At 39.0% G+C, this 15,031-nt stretch overlaps 1 non-coding gene across 1 annotated transcript; it reads left to right on the plus strand.

Annotated features, from left to right (window-relative positions):
• The first annotated feature begins 13,354 nt into the window (after positions 1-13,354).
• On the plus strand, positions 13,355-13,461 carry LOC141722318 (small nucleolar RNA R71). Its single transcript, XR_012575337.1, has one exon. It is a non-coding gene; the product is annotated as a small nucleolar RNA R71 (small nucleolar RNA).
• The last annotated feature ends 1,570 nt before the right edge of the window (positions 13,462-15,031 follow it).

Genomic DNA, 15,031 nt, shown 5'->3' on the forward strand with positions numbered 1-15,031 from the left:
CTCCCCCACTTAAACTCCTGACGCCCTCGTCAGGCCCGAAACAGACAGCCCATAGATCCGGATCGTTCTTCTCTAGCCATTATGGGATAATACCGGTTGGTTTCGTGTCCCCACCTCCGGACCTCTTTCTATTGTGGGATAATATCACTAGCCTTCGTGTCCCCACATCCGAAAACTTGACGCATCAAATTTTCGAGAGTTGGCTCTGATATCATATGTGACAGCCCAGGTCAAATCCCGAGTCTTTTTCGAAAATCGGGTTAAGTCTCAATTCTGAGTCCAAAATAAGTCGAAGCCTAATGCAACCAACTTGGGTAACGACTAGCCCACCACAGGTCCGCAAAACTTTTCAGAGAATAAATTATACTTAAATATCAAACTAAAACTACAAATTTTATTCATGTTTAAAATAAATTTCTAGTTGTCCTTAAAATTCTAAAATCCAAGACAGAAATAAAATTATCGAAGTTGAAAATAAAGCAAAATCCTTGAGACGCAGCTTCAATGCAAACATAATTACTAAAACATTATTATAAAGCAAGCTCAAACCAAGTTCACCTTAAAGATGTCCCAAAAGCTAACCACCTGAAAATTTGTAAGTAACGAGTCAAAGGGCCTAGCAAGAAAAGAGTTCTACACTAGTGGATCAAGTATCATAATTTTATAAAACCAAAATCATTGTCCAAAATTCTATATGACATAAAACATAATTTAATTCCACAGCTCACTAAGGCCACAAATACATGGTGACACAGTATCAAAAGTTCATAATTTCTGTCAATAATACGTTCCTTACTAAGGTGTCATAGAGTGTGCGCTCCCTAACGCGTTAGAAGTAGCACTCCCTAGTAAGGTATCAAATGCTAGTTACGGAACTATACGTAACTACTAACTGGTTCAGAGCTCACTGGAAATTTCTTATTTCTAAAACAAGATACTTGATCCATAAATTTTAAAATAAAAATAGTGCAAAAATATTTAAAAGATTTCAAAATAAAATAAAGTGTGAAAACTTAACTTACCTTAGCTGAAAAAATTACCAAATACACAATTCTCAGATATATACTAAAAGATAAGCTTAAGTTAAACAAATAAATGATATTTATTATAAAACTACATACAAGAAGTGAAAAAAAAACAAATAACAGGCATCAAAGTAACTCCTAATTATTAATAACAAATATATAGCTAATAAAATATGAATTATACAATCACAGCTAGGATATGTGGACACTTGACAAAACGCATACTGAAGGGTTTCGAGCATATAAAAGCAAATGAAACGATATAAAATTATATTAAAACCAGAATAAAATCGAAACCCTATACAGGATCCATGTGAAAATAGATATTTAATTAGCAGTAAGAATCTTTACCTTAAAGAAGCTTTAAGAGTTCATTAATGGAGTATTAATGGAGTTCCAAACCTTGTTGAATCATCACGTATCCCGCTCTCGCGATCTACGCTCTACGGTATCCACATGAACGTTTTTCTTGAAGGATTGATGTGTACTAGCACCCGGAAACTCCATCTCTACCTCTCTTCCTCTTTCTCCTTGAACGACTAGGGTTTTGTAAACCATGTATCCTTTATATATAAATCAGCGCTCAAAGAGTTTATATAGAGAGAATAATGAGTTTTCTAATTATAATTAATAATAATCTGAAATCTCAATTTATTATTTAATTAAGTCACACTTAATTAATTAATAACTTATTTCAGAATTAATTTAAGTAATTTCTCTATTTTATTAATTTAATTAATTAAGTCATACTTAATTATATCATAAATAAAACAAATTACTTATTTAATTTAAATTCATAATTTAAATTATTTTTCCTTGAAGCGTTCTTTGTGTGTGACCCTTTAGGTTATTATTACGTTGGCAATAATTTTAATATCTCATATTAAAATTATATTAAAATTATACACAATGAGCGGCATCTAGTAATACATCATTGCTACCCAAGTAATAGTAATTAAATCGGTGATTCGATTAAACCTTTCGTGATAATGTACAATGGTAACCAAATATTATAGATTAAACTAGAGGCTTGTAATGTGTCATCCTCATCATAGTTTAATCCAAGTTTCCTTGATCAATTAGTAGACTATCATATCAAATCAACATTTGAGCGTGACCACGCATTTCATAGTATAGCTCCCACAAGAGGCCAATAATATCACTCCTAAAATAGGAGGGTTAAATCTCATCGAGATCATTCATATTTCTCATATAAATAATATACCCAATGTCCACTTTTATAATTACCCGATCAAGAATAATTTTTAATAGAATCAAAGTATATTAATTATCGTATAGAAATATAATGACTTCAGGTCTAAGGACCATTACATCATTATCACTGTGAGACTAACTTATGACATTATAAACATATAGTATCTCACAATGGGTCAATCCAGCACTATGTATCTAATACATGTGCATGTGTTTTAACTTTAGTATCACCATATCTATGATCATTGAGATGTGATCATCAATCAATAAATATACTAGTCTTTGTAAGGTCCCGTAAGAGGGCTATTTGAATAGCTTAATTACCAATTTAAAAATTATTGTGGCGTTTTAAAAATATTTTATCCCTTTTTAAAACTTTACCTAGTGGTTATGCAGTTTATATGTGCGGAAAATAAAGTGCAAGGAAAGAATATACCACACGGTAATTTTTTCCTCGTTCGCGATGGCGCAACCTCTAATAGATTCGCTCACCCCTACTCCAGTCCCCGAGCTCCTCTCCCGGACTCGGGATTTTTTTTATAATAAACCCGCTCCTTTAGTAGGCGGAGAAGCCTTTACACCCTTTACAAGTATTTGTCTTGGTACGTAACACAAGGGTCACCACCTCAAAATAAATGTATTACCTACACAACTTATCTTAGACAATAACTCCCCGCTATTTCTTCAAAGTTGTTGTAGAGCCTTTGTGTGGACTTGGCTTCCTTAGCTTTTGTCGGTCTTGGATCTTAGTGATCCGGTCTTGGGTATTTCCTCTTCTTCACGGTGCGAAGACTACTAACTCCCCGTAGTACGTCTAGGACTTGGGTCTTAGAACGAGAATCACCTCACGTCACTTCACCTCACTACAAAACTAATAAGACAATCCACGAAACAAACCAAGTATAGAAAAGATGGTTTGAACTAGTATGTTACTGTACTAGCCCACAAGTAGTATAATATTCAAATAAGAATATTAAAACTAAATAACAATACTTGACTTAAAAATAATACAAGATGGTCAAGTATATTTATAATTACTCCTTTATAGATTTAATAAAGTTGTGGAGTAATATGAGAAGTCCCTTTTTATGTTAAGCACTTATGGCTTATGACTTCTTTAGTATTCTTCTTCTTTCGATTAAGTATTTATAGATCGAAGAATACTTTAATTACAACTTCGGAGTTGTAATTTACCTTTAAGTATATCAACTTAAGGTTTTAAGGTATACTTGTATATTGACGATTATAAGGTCAAAGTATACTCTTTTAACTTCAAGCACGTTTATAAGATTTATGAGTCTTAGCCAAGATCCAGTTAAATAAGTGCAAGTAATTGGCTTAAGATTGTGCTTTCGAAGTTTGGACGAATAATTACGAGTATTTTATAGATATCGTAGTATAACCCCACAGAACACTGAAAGATGTTAGAAGCGGCTTATACGATATGACTCGTAATTGTTTATATACACGATATTTGTTAGCCAAGATCCAATTAAATAGCGTGAAAGTAATTGTCTAACTCGTGGATTTGATTCGTCCTTCATTTTAACGGATGATTACGAAGTGTTTATAGATCGAGTTATAATCCCCAGAACACTAAAGATGTTAGAAGGAATTAAAACTATGCTTCATAATAATTTATGTGCACGAAATGTGTTAGCCAAGATCCAATTAAATAAAGTGCAAGTAATTGGCTAACTCGTGTACTTAATCCATTTTGATACTTGACAAATTACGAAGTAATTATAGATCGAGTTATAATCCCCCGGAACACTGGAGATGTTAGAAGGGATTAAAACTTTACTTCGTAATATTTTATGGGAACGAATAATATTAGCCAAGATCCAATAATAAAAATAATTGGCTAAGTCGTGAACTTGGGTCAAATATAATCTCCCCTTTGGAGATAAAGTACTTTTGTTTATAGATCTTCTTTTTGAGATAATTTATGTGAAGATCAAGTACTTATTCAAATTCCGAGTTCGAATCTTAGTTCTCTTAAGAACTTTGTTTATAAGAGATCTTGTATTAGAGCTTAAGATGAAGTAGAGAAATTAAGTACAAAGCTCAAATAAAAAGAACTCAAATAAGAAGCTAAAAGTTACCACTTTTAAAGAACGGTCGGAAAAGTTCGTGTTAGGGCGAAAACACGCACTAATATTCACGCAAGTATACGCGTTCGCAAGTAATATAGAATACTTTCTAGTTCGTTCCCTCAGAGACTCAGACTAAATTATTGTCTAATTAAACTCACTCACCAATGTATGATTACTTCTCAATGTTAAGATAATAACACTTAAAATTGTTGATTAAATATTAACTATAATTAACTACTTAATTAATCACTTAACTAACACTTCAATTTATCAATAATAAAACACTCATGAGATCACAACTTCATTATTACTTCCTTCTATAGCCATTGTTATTACCTTTAGCATGTGACAGTGATGATATTAAACGAATAACACGAAACTGATAAAAGCCAACTTTCATTGTACTAATATCATTCTACCAAGCATCCACAATTAAGATAGAAGTTAAATAGTCATCAATTATGTTGAGTTCCCATATGTCTACAGAAATTGACAACACAACGATTTAAGCACAAGTTATTCTTTTTGATTACATAGGGCAAATAAAACTGTTAGAGTTACCCACTAATCATGCACAACGTACATGAACCTATGCTAGCATGGCAAGTTCTAAATCTCAAGATCCACCGTCGCTTCACAAGAGATTAACACCCTATCTTATATGTTCGCGACGCACATAAGACGAATACGCACAACCAATACTAGATATCATGCAATCATCACACACTAAAGTATTAAACAATTAACTAAAGAATCCCATAATAAATCCGTTGCAACCCCATGATCACGATTAGCCCATAATAGCACTTATCGACATCATGGGTTCAATTGAAATCATGATAAACAAACACAAGAAGATAATAACTAAACTAATTATATTAAAACAGAGTACGTCACAAGAGTAAATAAGTTCAAAGCAAGAAAACTAGCATCCAACGTTACAACGAAACAAGAATCACAAGAATATATGCTTCCTCTTCGTTGTGGTGTGCTAAATCGGTCTTCTTCCTTATCTCCTTCGCTCCTTGCGTAAAAACACAATCTTCTTCAATCCACACATGTGAAAACGTCTCAAATCTACTTATACAATAGTCCCATAAAACTCAGATTACATAGAAGTGGAAACCAAACAGAAGTAGAAGTCCTAAAATAATTTGTCTTTTTTCCCGACCCTACGCGGCCGCTCAGCATAGCTGAGCGGGCGCTCAGCTTGCTGCGCGGCCGCTCAGCAATGCTGAGCGGGCGCTCAGACCTCTTCTGGAAAATTTCTGATTTCGCTCCGTTTCTTCACCGTAAACTGCCCGTTTCTTTCCTCTCGCAATGGTGAACACATGCCAAGGCTTATTCTTGATGATTCCTCCCCCGAAATGCAACTAAAACCCTGAAATGCATAAACACTAGAAAAACGCATCAAATACACAAAATACTTGATTTCAAGACACCAATTTAAGCCATTTTAAGACGCTCTAAGTGGTATATAATGCCACTTATCACACCCCCAAACTTAAATCGATGCTTGTCCTCAAGCGTCACAGACTAAAAACAAATAAAAACATGCATGAATGCAATCTATATGAAAATGCAGCGATGCCCCTTACTACAATTTAACCAACCAAATTGTCACATCTTAACGAATGCAGTTAGACAACTAAAGATCAATAAACTCATGCAAACGGACATACAGCCAGAAACGTGGTGTGTGCAAATGTTTAACAGATATGCTTCAGAACTAGACCAATTACTATGACTAGACTATCCTCAAGGCAATTCTACGATTATACAAAGAATAAAAAATTCTAGGCACAAAGTGATATACAACACTACAAGAACTCTGGAGCTTACTACGGAATCGTGCTTTTTATTTACAACTCAAATGCTTATTTGACCGTGCAATGAGTGAGGTCCACAAAAGACTTATACAATGATATCCATGTATCGAGCGTTAGGTTAGCGGATCCCAGACTCTAAAAGCCTTAGGTCGCTAGGCACAAAGTCCCCTAAGAACTTAATAACTCGAATACCAAAGAGCCCACTCTTGATCAATTATGCAAATTTTTTTTTTTTAACTTCTGAGCAAGTGCGTTTCGCTCCATCTTGCTCAACCCTAGACTACTCGCACCATATGCGAGCCGGCTACTAGCCATTTGACGCCTAGCCACAACTAGCAACAACTTCCATATTTTTTTCCAAAATTTTTCTTTTTCATGTCTTTATCACTAAGAACCTATAATCGAATTCTAAGCATAATAAGTAGATTGACCTTGAAAATAACCAAATCATAACAACAATCTAGCCCTTACGCATTCTCTAAGACTTAGTGGACTTACAATTGTTTCTAGCATGCATATCAACCTACACAACTTAATATCACTTTAATGCTATCACTACACTCGCATCAATATCACAATTCAGTCGATAAATCATTGCAAAAGGGATCATGGTAAATGCATGAGCTACATGACATTCATAAAAAAAAACTAAATGGCATAAATTATGCAACTATATGAACTAAACTATCATGAATATGCAACTAAATGACACACACACAATATTCCTTAACTACCACCCCCAAACTAAAAATCTTCACTGTCCTCAGTGAAAGTAGTAGAAAGGAACACAGGGTATACCTACTCGGAGTCATCATCATCATCACCCTCAGTGGGTGGAGTATCAGGCGGCGGGTATGCAGAGTCCTCACCAAAAACTGGCCACTGGATATCAGCTTCAAGGCCTCGAAAAGCAGTCCCTAATGCAAGGGTGAGCTCCTGAGCAAACCTGCTCTGCGTCTCATACATGGCATCCATCCGCCGTGAAAGCCTCCTATACTGGGCATCAACCATCCCAGCACCTTCCTGAGCTCTCGAAGAACCAGCCTCATCACGCCCTGGCCTAGCCATAGTAGCACCTCGTGCTGGACGCCCTCCTGGAAGATGATAACCCAGCCCATGCTCCTCAGGCTCACCACCGGTCCACTCCTGCATCCCATTCAGAGTGCCAGAATCAATCGGAGCTGCTGGCAACTGCAACTGCTCATGAGCCGGCCAGTTCACTCCCACTGCTCGGCATAGCTTCGTAACCGTAGATGCATAAGGGATGTTCATATGCTTCGCTCCCCTCAAAAACTTCAGAATTCCTTGGTAGATAAACTCACCAAGGTCCACATAGTATTCCTCATTCAGAATTCCCCACAACAACTGTGCTCGCTCAACTGTGACCTCGTGTGCATGCGAAGAAGGCAAAATATTAGCACAAATAAATGCATTCCATGCACGGGCATACCTGTTCATGGCGATCGCCGGAAAATGACGATACTCATTAGTGCCGGTCCTGCAGGTCCAAACTGTGCCCGGTCGACAGAGAGTCGCACAAATCAAATCCAAGTCAAAATCCTCAGCAGTCTTTTCATTCCAGTTCTCCTCCTCGGGCTTCCTCTCTCGCTGTCCAATCACACGGCGAATCGCGGCAGGATGATAATCAACCGTCAGCCCTTGGACCACAGAAAACCCATTCTTTTCGGCCTTCGCGTTCGCGTAGAACTCACGAACAACGCTCATCGGTACTGCTTCGGGTGACTCACAAAAAGCTATCCACCCCTTCTCTGCAATCATGGGCAGCAACTCACCATCCCTCCCTGATGGTAAAAACCCCCTCTCCTTCAGAATCGGCTTCCCCAACAGCCTAGTGTACTCCTCCTCCGCAGCTCTGTCAGTTAACCGAGGCCTTGCAGCAGTACCCCTCGATGAATCAGCAGTAGGAACTGTGCTGCTGCTGTCAATAGTGCGTGCTCTCTTGGGTGCCATTGATTCGTGAATAAAAGTGTGTAAGAACTGATTTTTTGATGTTTGTGAGAGGGTTTAAGTCTAGGAAGTTTTGTGGGAGATATGTAGGATAGGTGTATGTATATATAGGGTGTGGATTAGAGTAGGGTTTGGGAATTAATGAGTAAAATAATGGGGTAGTGGGAACAAATCGTGGGTTTATGGGCTAAAAATGTTTTTGTGTTTGTTTTTTTTTTTCTGAACTGTAAAAAAAATTCTGGTACTCGACCCCTGAGCGGTCGCTCAGCAAAGCTGAGCGGGCGCTCAGCTTGCTGCGCGGTCGCTCAGCAAAGCTGAGCGGGCGCTCAGGGGGTCACTGGAATTTTTTTTTTCAGCCCCTGTTTTCTGATTTTTTTGTGTTTTTGGATAGGTTATTAACTTCTAAGGGTTCCTGTAACAACAATTCATGGGTTGCCTCCCACGCAACGCTTCTTTTTCGTCATTAGCTTGACGTTTCGTACCCTGCTCAAGTAGTCAACAAAATGGCACTAACCACTTCTCGGTTTGCCATGTCCCCATAGTAGTGCTTCAACCGCTGACCGTTAACCTTGAATGCTTGGTCCGGATCATTCTCAAAAATTTCCACCGCTCCATGTGGAAACACAGTTTTGACAATAAAAGGTCCAGACCACCTTGATTTCAACTTCCCAGGAAAAAGTCGGAGCCGAAAGTTGAATAAGAGAACTTGTTGCCCTGGCACAAATAACTTTGGATGTAGCTTCCTATCGTGCCACCTCTTCACCTTTTCCTTATACATTTTGTTATTTTCGTACGCTTGAAGTCGAAATTCATCCAGTTCATTAAGCTGAAGCATACTTTTCTTACCAGCTGCATCTAAATCCAGGTTCAACTTCTTCAATGCCCAATAGGCCTTATGCTCAAGCTCCGCAGGTAGATGACATCCCTTACCGTACACCAACTGAAACGGTGACATCCCAAGTGGAGTTTTGTATGCTGTTCTGTAAGCCCAAACAGCTTCATCGAGCTTTAAAGACCAATCCTTCCTTGACGGACAAACAACTTTCTCTAGAATGTGCTTTATCTCTCTGTTAGACACTTCCGCTTGACCATTTGTTTGCGGATGATAGGCAGTAGCTACTCGATGATTCACATTATAACGCTGCATCATAGAAGTGAACTTACGGTTGCAAAAATGCGATCCTTCATCACTTATGATTACCCGAGGTGTTCCAAACCTTGTGAAAATTTGCTTATGAAGAAAATTTAGCACTGCCTTTGCATCATTTGTCGGTAAAGCTTTAACTTCGACCCATTTTGAGACATAATCGATTGCCAGCAAGATGTACTGATTATTGCAAGATGAGATAAAAGGCCCCATGAAATCGATTCCCCATACATCAAAGACCTCGACTTCAAGCATCACATTTAATGGCATTTCATCCTTCCTTGACAAATTTCCCACTCTTTGGCAACGATCACACCTTAAAACAACTGATGAGCATCCTTGAACAAAGTAGGCCAGAAAAAACCTGCTTGCAGAATACGAGCTGCCGTCTTCTCACCGCCATAGTGTCCACCATAAACCGTGGAATGGCGGTCTCGTAATATCCCCTCCGTCTCACAGAACGGGATACATCTCCTGATGATCTGGTTAGCTCCCTGTCTAAACAAATATGGTTCATCCCACATATACCACTTCACCTCATGCAGAAACTTCTTCTTTTGAGCGGATGTTAAATTAGGAGGCATTATATTGCTGACGAGATAGTTTACAATATCTGCAAACCATGGTTCTTCCTCCTGAATTGCAAACAACTGCTCATCCAGAAAAGATTCATTGATTAACGTCCTATCTTGTGAAGTAGAATCGGGATTCTCCAACCTAGAGAGATGGTCAGCTACTTGATTCTCAGTACCTTTTCTATCTTTGATCTCTAACTCAAATTCCTGAAGTAAAAGCACCCAATGAATGAGTCTCGGCTTCGAATCCTTCTTGGAGACCAGATAGTGAATAGCTGCATGATCAGTGAATATTGTTACTTTCGTACCAAGCAGATAAGATCGAAATTTCTCAAAACCAAAGACTATAGCCAAAAGTTCCTTCTCAGTAGTGGTGTAGTTCAATTGGGCACCATTTAAAGTCTTACTCGAATAGTAGACCACATGGAAGAGATTTTTCTTGCGCTGTCCCAGAACTGCACCTACCGCATAATCACTTGCATCACACATCATCTCAAACGGTTCTGTCCAATCCGGTGCTGTAATAACTGGTGCAGTGATCAAACTCTTCTTGAGAGTCTCGAATGCTGCCAAACATTCATCATCAAATTTGAAAGGCACATCTTTCTCAAGCAAATTGCACAACGGCTTAGATATCTTTGAAAAGTCCTTGATGAATCGCCGATAAAAACCCGCATGACCAAGAAAACTACGGATTCCTTTCACAGAATTAGGTGGGGGAAGATTTTTAATGACTCCCACCTTGGCCTTGTCCACCTCCAGACCCTTGCTAGAGACCTTATGCCCAAGGATAATGCCTTCACGCACCATAAAATGACATTTCTCCCAATTGAGCACCAAATTAGTTTCCACGCATCTTTTGAGTACGGCGCGCAGATTATTCAAACATTCATCATATAAGTGTCCAAAGACGGAGAAGTCATCCATGAACACTTCGACGTTATTTCCAATCATGTCAGAGAATATAGCCATCATACATCTCTGAAAGGTGGCCGGTGTGCCACATAACCCAAATGAAACTCTGCGAAAAGCAAATGTGCCAAATGGACAAGTGAAGGTAGTCTTTTCCTGATCCTCTGGTGCAATACAAATCTGATTATACCCGAAATAACCATCCAGAAGACAAAAATATTCATGTCCCGCCAATCTGTCAAGCATCTGATCAATAAATGGAAGAGGGAAGTGATCCTTCCTTGTGGCTTTGTTCAATTTTCTATAATCCATGCATACTCTCCATCCTGTAACTGTTCGAGTAGGGATGAGCTCATTCTTTTCATTTGCGACCACAGTGATACCTCCCTTCTTAGGTACACATTGTACGGGGCTCACCCATGAGCTGTCAGAAATAGGATAAATAATGCCTGCATCTAGCCATTTCAAAATTTCTTTCTTCACCACCTCCTTCATGATGGGATTCAGTCTTCGCTGCTGTTCCACAGTTGGCTTACTACCTTCCTCTAGCAGAATTTTATGCATACAATATGAAGGACTTATCCCCTTGATGTCTGCTATGGTCCATCCTATAGCCGATTTGAATTCTCTCAAAATCCTTAAGAGCTTGTCTTCCTCACTACCTGAAAGGTCAGATGAAATAATAACAGGTAACGAAGATGAATCACCTAAAAAAGAATACCTCAAGTGCTCAGGTAATGGCTTGAGCTCCAAGGTAGGTGCTTCCTCTGTTGATGGTTTGAGCTTCCCTTCAGCGTTCTTGAGGTCAGAAGTACCAAGAGATTCAAATGGTATGTCCAGCTTTCGCTTCCAGGGAGAAGCGTTCAGATATTATAATTGCTCGTTGCTATCTTCATCATCGCTGCCAAAATCCCCCACTAAGGCCTTTTCCAATGCATCAGACATTAGCATGTGATCGAGTTCCGAAGTAACCGCAGAATCAATCACATCCAATTTTAAGCACTCCTCATCTTCTGTAGGGAATTTCATTGCCTTGAATACGTTGAAGGTCACATCCTGATCTTGGACCCGCATAGTAAGTTCACCTTTTTGCACATCTATCAAGGTGCGGCCAGTAGCCAAGAAAGGCCTTCCCAAGATTATGGGAATCTTCTTATCTTCCTCAAAATCCAGAATAACGAAATCTGCTGGAAAGAAGATCTTATCCACCTTGACGAGCACATCCTCAACTATGCCCCTTGGGTAAGTAATGGAACGGTCAGCCAATTGTAGCGACATGTATGTGGGTTTTGGATCAGGCAGATCCAACTTTTTAAAGATTGATAACGGCATCAGATTAATGCTTGCTCCCAAATCACAAAGGCACTTGTCAAAAGTTAGATTGCCAATGGTGCAAGGAATGGTGAAGCTTCCTGGATCTTTCAGTTTTGGTGGTAACTTTTGCTGCAGAACAGCGCTGCATTCTTCCGTGAGAGTAACGGTTTCAAGGTCATCCAGTTTCACCTTTCTTGAAAGAATAGTCTTCATAAACTTCGCATAACTGGGCATTTATTCCAGAGCCTCAGCGAAAGGTATATTGATGTGAAGTTTCTTGAACACCTCCAGAAACTTTCCGAACTGTCTATCCAGCTTTTGTTGCTGCAATCTCTTAGGAAAAGGTGGTGGAGGATAAAGCTGTTTCTCCCCTGTATTAGCCTCAGGCAGAGTGTGTTCAACAGTAGTCTTCCTTGGTTCCGCCGCTTTCTCCTTTTGCTTAGATTCTTCACCTCTAATTTCAGCTTCTACTTCTTTTGCCTTTTTAGCATCAGCTACTTTTCCAGACCTTAAGGTAATAGCCTTGACTTGCTCTTTAGCTTCCTTCCTGCCTGGTACTTCCGTGTCACTGGGAAGAGTGCCAGGTTGACGATTGAGCACTGCATTGGCTAATTGACCGATTTGATTTTCCAAGGTCTTGATAGAAACCGCCTGACTCTTGCACAACAGCTTAAGTTCCTCAAAATCAGCACTAGTAGGTGCAGCTGCACTTCCCTGTTGAGGATATGATTGCCTTGTAGCATACTGCTGTGTTTGCTGGAATCCAGGTGGGTTAAACTGTTTACTCACTCCTTACTGATATGGTGGCTGAATAGCATTCTGATTATTCCCCCAGGTGAAATTTGGATGATTTCTGTTGTTAGGATGATAGGTCGCTGGCACAGGCTGCTGTTGTCACTGATAATTATTCACATACTGAACAGATTCGTTTACAAGAGAACACTGATCCGTAGCATGAGAACCTGCACAAAGCTCACAAACCATAGCTATTTGATTAACTCCATACGTAGCCAGAGAATCAACCTTCATTGATAGCGCTTGGAGCTGGGCTGCAATAGCGGTGGCTGCATCAACTTCCAGAATACCTGCTACCTTGCCTGACGTCATCCTCTGAGTGGGGTTTTGATGCTCATTTGCAGCCATTGTCTCTATAAGATTGTACGCCTCAGTATAGCTTTTAGCCCATAAGGCGCCTCCAGCTGCTGCATCGAGCATGGGCCGAGATTGGGCCCCCAAACCATTATAGAAACTAGTGATCACCATCCAATCCGGCATTCCATGATGTGGACATTTTCTCAACATTTCCTTGTAGCGTTCCCAAGCCTCGCACATAGATTCTGTAGGTTGCTGCGCAAACTGAGTAAGAGCACTCCTCATAGCAGCAGTCTTTGCCATCGGATAAAACTTCACCAGAAACTTTTGCGCAAGATCTTGCCACGTAGTGATGGACCCAGCTGGTTCAGAATATAACCAGTCTTTAGCCTTGTCCCTTAGTGAGAATGGGAAAAGCCTCAACTTGATAGCCTCATCAGTCACGCCATTATACTTAAAAGTACTGCAGATCTCGACAAAATTCCTTATGTGCATGTTGGGGTCTTCAGTTGCCGCTCCTCCAAAAGAAACAGAATTCTGCACCATCTGAATAGTGCCCAGCTTGATTTCAAAGGTGTTAGCTTGAATAGCCGGATGAAGGATGCTTGACTGAATGTCATCAATTTTCGGCCGAGAAAAATCCATAAGAGCTGGATCAGCTTGAACAATACGATCTCCCATGTTTACTGGTTCTTTCTGCTCAGTTCCTGAATCCGAATCCTCAAAATCTAACTTCTCCGGAATATCAAGAACTTCGTCTGTCTCCTCAGCTGTATCTAAAGTCCTCTTACGAGCACGAGAACGAGTTTGCATAAACGCTTGCTAAAGTACCTGAAACACAACCGGAAAAATAAGTAACTACTACGTCCTAATCACTGAGTCCTAATGACCAATGATGGTAAGTACATAAACTAAACAAATACGCCGAGTCCCCGGCAACGGCGCCAAAAACTTGTTAGGGCGAAAACACGCACTAATATTCACGCAAGTATACGCGTTCGCAAGTAATATAGAATACTTTCTAGTTCGTTCCCTCAGAGACTCAGACTAAATTATTGTCTAATTAAACTCACTCACCAATGTATGATTACTTCTCAATGTTAAGATAATAACACTTAAAAATGTTGATTAAATATTAACTATAATTAACTACTTAATTAATCACTTAACTAACACTTCAATTTATCAATAATAAAACACTCATGAGATCACAACTTCATTATTACTTCCTTCTATAGCCATTGCTATTACCTTTAGCATGTGACAGTGATGATATTAAACGAATAACACGAAACTGATAAAAGCCAACTTTCATTGTACTAATATCATTCTACCAAGCATCCACAATTAAGATAGAAGTTAAATAGTCATCAATTATGTTGAGTTCCCATATGTCTACAGAAATTGACAACACAACGATTTAAGCACAAGTTATTCTTTTTGATTACATAGGGCAAATAAAACTGTTAGAGTTACCCACTAATCATGCACAACGTACATGAACCTATGCTAGCATGGCAAGTTCTAAATCTCAAGATCCACCGTCGCTTCACAAGAGATTAACACCCTATCTTATATGTTCGCGACGCACATAAGACGAATACGCACAACCAATACTAGATATCATGCAATCATCACACACTAAAGTATTAAACAATTAACTAAAGAATCCCATAATAAATCCGTTGTAACCCCATGATCACGATTAGCCCATAATAGCACTTATCGACATCATGGGTTCAATTGAAATCATGATAAACAAACACAAGAAAATAATAACTAAACTAATTATATTAAAACAGAGTACGTCACAAGAGTAAATAAGTTCAAAGCAAGAAAACTAGCATCCAACGTTACA

The sequence above is a fragment of the Apium graveolens genome, chromosome 4 (genome assembly GCF_009905375.1).
Source record: "Apium graveolens cultivar Ventura chromosome 4, ASM990537v1, whole genome shotgun sequence".
Taxonomy (NCBI): domain Eukaryota; kingdom Viridiplantae; phylum Streptophyta; class Magnoliopsida; order Apiales; family Apiaceae; genus Apium; species Apium graveolens.